Source organism: Bubalus kerabau, chromosome 2 (genome assembly GCF_029407905.1).
Source record: "Bubalus kerabau isolate K-KA32 ecotype Philippines breed swamp buffalo chromosome 2, PCC_UOA_SB_1v2, whole genome shotgun sequence".
Classification (NCBI taxonomy): Eukaryota; Metazoa; Chordata; class Mammalia; order Artiodactyla; family Bovidae; genus Bubalus; species Bubalus kerabau.
The window spans coordinates 147,123,424-147,129,423 of record NC_073625.1 but is presented as its reverse complement, the minus strand read 5'-3'; the positions used below and the strand labels follow the sequence as shown (position 1 = coordinate 147,129,423).

Genomic DNA, 6,000 nt, shown 5'->3' with positions numbered 1-6,000 from the left:
CTAGGCTTAGCTGAAATTCTGCAGCATTAGCTGCACCCACCTAGTCATTACGGTGGGACAATTCCTTCAAAGATTCTCTATATTCACCTGGTGTTATTGGTTTGTGTTGAAAATAAAATCAATGCAAATGTTAGGACTTTCATCACAGAACAAAATCTTCAGTGAACCAATTTCTGCACTTTGCCAGTACTTTTCACTGCAGGTAACAAAGAACTATTAAAGGTATGTTATCTATTTTCCCCCATGAAATTCTGTTTCAGTCTATAGATTATTGCATGACTTTGTTCCCTACAGCCCCTATGCTTTGAGTGCCTTCAGCATCTCCTCTCACTGTAGCATGGTGCATTTTCTTATTTCTCTGGTTTGGGCATTGGCCATGTGACTCTGTTTGGCCAGTGGAGTAGGAGTGGCTGTGGTGTTTTCAGAAGCTATAAATGACTTGTGTAGTTTGACCTGGCCCTTGCACTATCACTGTCCTGGAAAAGAACATGTCTTAAGTAGCCACTAACCAGGGAAGATAAAAGATACATGACAGACTTGGGCTTCAACCACAGGCTGGATCTAAGTGGGATGCAACCACTGCTTGAGGAGAGCTGCCCACACAAGCACAGCTGACATTACCCAAGCTTTGTTTCGATCACACAACTATGAACATGAGAGTAAATGTTTGCTGTAAGAAACCGCTGAATTTTGAGTGATTTTTAAGCAGCATTCTTGTTTAAAAAAACTGATAAACAACCTTTCCAAATTAAACTCAAAGTTCATTCAGGCTGGCTGGTTGATTCCTGTCCTCATCCTTCTCCCATTTCTCACAGGTTATGACCCTTGCTTCTCTTATAGCAAAGCCACATATCATTTGCTTTTAAGTTTCTTCCTTAAAATGTTTAAGGAGAGAGCTGACATTTAGAGATAATTTGAATGTTAACAGTATTGAAAGATCTATTATTTGCAGTCTTTTTTTTTTTTTTAATGAAAGGCTGAACACTACCTAAATAATGAATTTTCAGGCTATGACTGTGGTATGCAATCTCTTGCTGAATATATTACCTTTTTATTATTAGTTACAAAGCAAAGAGTGCACTTTTGACTTATAAGGTCTTTCTTCTCCTTATCTTTTGAACTTTCCAGTTTTATCTTCCTGCTCCATAAGTGAGTTAGAAGTGAAGTGAAGAAGTGAAGTCGCTCAGTCATGCCTGACTCTTTGTGACCCCATGGATTGTAGCCTACCAGGCTCTTGCGTCCATGGAATTTTCCAGGCAAGAGTACTGGAGTGGGTTGCCCTTTCCTTCTCCAGGGGATCTTCCTGACCCAGGGATCAAACCTTGGTCTCCTGCATTGCAGGCAGACACTTTACTGTCTGAGCCACCAGGGAAGCCTCTGAGTTAACATGCAGTCAAATGACAAATGAGAAATATTGATTGAAAGTGAATATTAAACTTTTACTTCACATCTTATAGTCCTTGCTCAGACTTTACACTGTGTAGAATAGACATAATTAAAAATATCTCAATCATATAAATCATATTTTATTACACTGATTGCTTTTTACTGATTATTGTCAGTTTTCCACTAATTTTCCTTTATATTCATTGTTATAAATCTACTATTTATATATGTTTACTTTTCTTTTCTGAGAAGTTTTCTGTTTGCTGGGGTAGAATATGCTCAATGTTTTGTTATTGATTCTTTAATGAGGACCAGGAAAGGCATATGAGCCTCAGCCAATCAGGTGAGGCCTTACTAGAGCCCACTCAAGCAAGCCAGGATTCTACCAGCAGCTCTCCTTTGGGCTACAACTCTTCCCGGAGTCTGGGGCCTGCTGGCTTACTCCATCAGATTTTGTATTCACCAAGCCTCCATAGTCATATGAGTCAATTCCTTAAACTAAATAATTCTCCCTCTCTGTGTGTATATGCATTCTGTTGGTTGTGTTTCACAGGAGAACCCTGACTTGGAAGACAGAGGCCTACCTTCCCTTGCTGGATTTGGTAGGTGTGAGGATTTCAGTTTTTTTCTGTGGTGTCTGGATGGCGTAGAGTGGTTATTTTCTAAAAGTTTCCTGTCTTGCTGGTTGCTCTTTTAATGGTCCTTCAGCTAGAGACAGCAGACAATGGGGGAAGGGCATGATGTTTATGCATCTATGAGTGAAAAAGAAAAACAACACATGGTGGAGTTTCTGGGTTACTGCAGCCAGGAAGTCTGGACTACAGGAGGAAACAAGAACATCCAAGGAATTTACCAGAGCGTGTTTCTCAGTTACCTAATATCCTATATTTTGAATATTTATCTTCTATAATAATTATGCTTTTTACCTTTAAATTTTCTCTACTCCTTTCTCTCTGTTCTCTCTTTCCCACCCCCCACCCCTTGCCTCTCACAATAGTTATTACTATTTGAGTTGAATCTAATCTCCCTTGCACAGTTTGAAATTTAATGTTAACTAGTGACATGAGTCTTTCTGGTGCTTTTCTGTTTACTTGGTTTAGTAACCCCTTTCAAAATTATTTTCTTGTTTAAAATGCTGAGTAAGATTACTGTTTTGAGATCTGAATATTACCCAGTGCTTAAGAATATTGACTTTTTTGTTAGTTTTCCTCTATTTATGATTTGAGAGAATTTTTTATTACCTGTAATATTTTATCATTTTCTAGTTGCATTTTATGATACTGTACATTATTTTATTTTGAAATTGCTAATAAGTTCCTGAAACCTCAGTAATAGTTATTTCTCTGTAAGTAGCATTAAAGAAGTGGGTAACTTCTCAGATTTCTTAAATCAATATTGTTTTTTTTTCTGTTGGTGTGAGTAAGTGCAACTTCTTTCATGGATGGCATATTTTGGGGAGAGAATATTAACTTTGAGGTACTCCTTTGTTTCTATAGAACATTAAATGATCTCCTTGTTTTCTTTTTCTCTTCACTGATTTTTTTTTTACAAAGGATTCTTTCTTTTCCCTATAACCATTGTCTTCCTTAGATTTCACTTCCAGATTTGATTCCCTGAATCTTTGAGGTTTTAGGACTAAAGCCCTCTTTCTCTCACTAGCCAATGGCACAGTACTGTTTAGTTCTTAAAGGCCTGTTTTGGGTCATTGAATCTAGAACCCTGCATCTTAAAGTAGCAATCATGGTTCAAATTGGAACTTCCTGACTTCCCCTTTGGCTTTCTCCTACTTCCAGCTGGAGGCAGTTCTGTTTTTAAAGGTCAGGCATTATTGGTTACACCTGGATAGTCCAGGCTACCCTCCCTATTTTAATGTCTGTAGGCTCAGTGGCGGAGAAGGCAATGGTACCCCACTCCAGTACTCTTGCCTGGAAAATCCCATGGACGCAAGAACCTGGTAGGCTCCAGTTCATGGGGTCGCTAAGAGTCGGGCACGTCTGAGCGACTTCACTTTCATTTTTCACTTTCATGCATTGGAGAAGGAAATGGCAACCCACTCCAGTATTCTTGCCTGGAGAATCCCAGGGACAGAGGAGCCTAGTGGGCTGCCATCTATGGGATTCCACAGAGTTGGACACGACTGAAGCGACTTAGCAGCAGCAGCAGCAGCAGGCTCAGTGGTAAAGAATCTACCTGCCAATCCAGGAGACATGGGTTTGATATCTCAATTAGGAAGATCCCCTGAAGAAGGAAATGGCAAACCCATTCCAGTATTCTTAACTGGGAAACCCCATGGACAGAGTAGCCAGGCTCGCTGCAGTCTATGGAGTTGCAAAGGGTTGGACATGACAGCAACTAAATAAAGACAACAAAAACCAAAGTCATATGCAAACCATTTATTTTCCAGGAAGCTTTGCCATAAAAGTTTTATCCCCCTTTCCATATTATAACTATTGTTTTACTCCTAAAGTGTCCATATCTAAAGCCCATAAAATGCTGGTTTTGAGGCCATTAATCCTTAACCATCTGATTCAGCAATACTAATTCTCTCAAATAATTTTGTTAAATTGCAATACTATAACTTATTCATGCAGGAGGCACTAATTGTTTCTAGAAACTTCCAGGTAAGGACAAGATCTTGTTCATGTTTAGATTTCACACATCATCACTGTGAATTTGTTGGATTATCATATACTTAAAAACCCTCCCACTAATCAAGCATGAGAAGCCAAAAAATATATTCTGCACAGATGGGCAGTTAATTTCTTTCCCATTGAGCTTGCAATGTGCTCCATGATGTTGCAACAGCTGTGATGAGAATGGTGGATGTCCCCAATCTATGCTTCATTTAACTTCAGGAATTCTAAAATTAGAGTGCATTGTGTAGGAAATGAAAATGTATTTTAAAGCAGTGGAGTTTGGTGTCCTGAAGCAGCATTTCACTTTTAACAACTGAAATTTTACCACAAATGTTGATACTTGTCTGTTTCTGACAATTTTACCATCAACTTAGATTGTGTTTCATCACTAAACACATACTGTCGACCTAGTCCTAGACATCCTATGAAAATCAATGGAATCTTGATACAGTAAATGGAAGAATTGTACAGTAAGTACTGTGTTTCAGTTGTCTACCACTCAAGTTTATTTTTCAAAGACATTGATAACATGATATTATATTTGTATAGAACTTTTTATATTCAAAAGCATTCTCCTGTCAAGTGGGAATAAAAACGCTTTTCCTAACCTCTTCACAGAGCTGATGATGTGATTATCTGACATAAAAGAAATAAAATGCTTTCTAAAGTAAAGAGTGCTATAAGAGATATGAGTTTATCATTGTCATCATGCCTGAGGAGAATTTTAGTCAGTAAAAGGTAGAGTTTTTGAAAGAAGAACTGGCTTTTGCTCCTGGTTCCATTACTTACACTATGCATGTGCCTGAGTGCTCTCACTCAGTCATGTCCAACGCTTTGCAACCCTATGGGCTGTAGCCCACCAGGCTTATCTGTCCCTGAGATTTTTCAGGCAAAAATGCTAGAGTGGGTAGCCATTCTCTTCTTCAAGGGATCTTCACAACCCAGGGACCGAACCCATGTCTCTTACGTATCCTTCATTGACGGGCACATTCTTTACCACTATCACCACCTGTAATTTCCTTTTTCGCTGAGCCTCAGTTTTTTGCTGTGTAAAAATGTTGAATAATGTAAACTAATATGTAAGGAATGTGTGTGTGTGTGTGTGTGTACACACTTGAAAATTACAAGAAATGATATGTGGAAAATGCCTAGTTCAGTGCTGTGTTACTATGTGTCATTAAAATTTTTAGATACCATAAGAGCCATTATTTTGAAAGTATCAACTGTGGAAAGACTGGTACAAGATAGACTTTGACAACAGATATTAAGGACTTTCCAAGAAAGAAGAGGGAATATAATGGCCAAAGGAGATCACATTTCCCTTGCCTTCCATTCAGTATGCCTAAGTGGTATGTGCAGTATTTCTGCTTAGACAGAGCCATTTGATGACCATATTTCTGGTGGATCTGTAACTGCTAGATTATATATCATAGATCATAATCCCTTTAGAAAAATTCCTTGCTAAATTTCTACAGGTAACTCAAGACTCCTCCATGGCATTCTCTTCTAGTCTTCAAGAATGGGTCAGGTCACTTCATCCCCAGAGAGTTAAAAGGGTTATTCAGGTTTTAGAGTGTCCAAATATTTGAGCTACAATGTCAAGGGGGAATATTGATATACTGAGTTAAAATTTGAAGTACACATAGTTATGGTCCTTTTTGAGACTTCCTCCACTATAGCTAGTGTACTAAATATTAGTGGCTATTTTCTGTGATTTCCCTTTTTTGATATTTCATTTGCTGTTGTACTTTTCTTCCTATAAAATGGAGTACAAATAATAGGGTTCGTTTTCTCAAAGAAGGTGTTCATTAATTTCACATGCATTCTCAGTGATTCAGTCCTTTCTGAATTTTGGTGACCCAACAGACTGTATTTCACCAGGCTCCTCTGTTCATGGGATTTTGACTGGCAAGAATACAGGAATGGGTTGTCATTTCCTCCTTCAGGGGATATTCCTGACCCAGGAACAGAACCCACA

At 38.5% G+C, this 6,000-nt stretch overlaps 1 long non-coding RNA gene across 1 annotated transcript in view; it reads left to right on the top strand.

The window, feature by feature from the left end:
• The first annotated feature begins 1,721 nt into the window (after positions 1–1,721).
• LOC129643927 (uncharacterized) overlaps positions 1,722–6,000 on the top strand; it is a 54,207-nt gene continuing 49,928 nt past the window's right edge. Inside the window, exon 1 of the long non-coding RNA XR_008710603.1 lies at positions 1,722–1,988. This is a non-coding gene — a long non-coding RNA (uncharacterized LOC129643927). The remainder of the gene's footprint in view (positions 1,989–6,000) is intronic.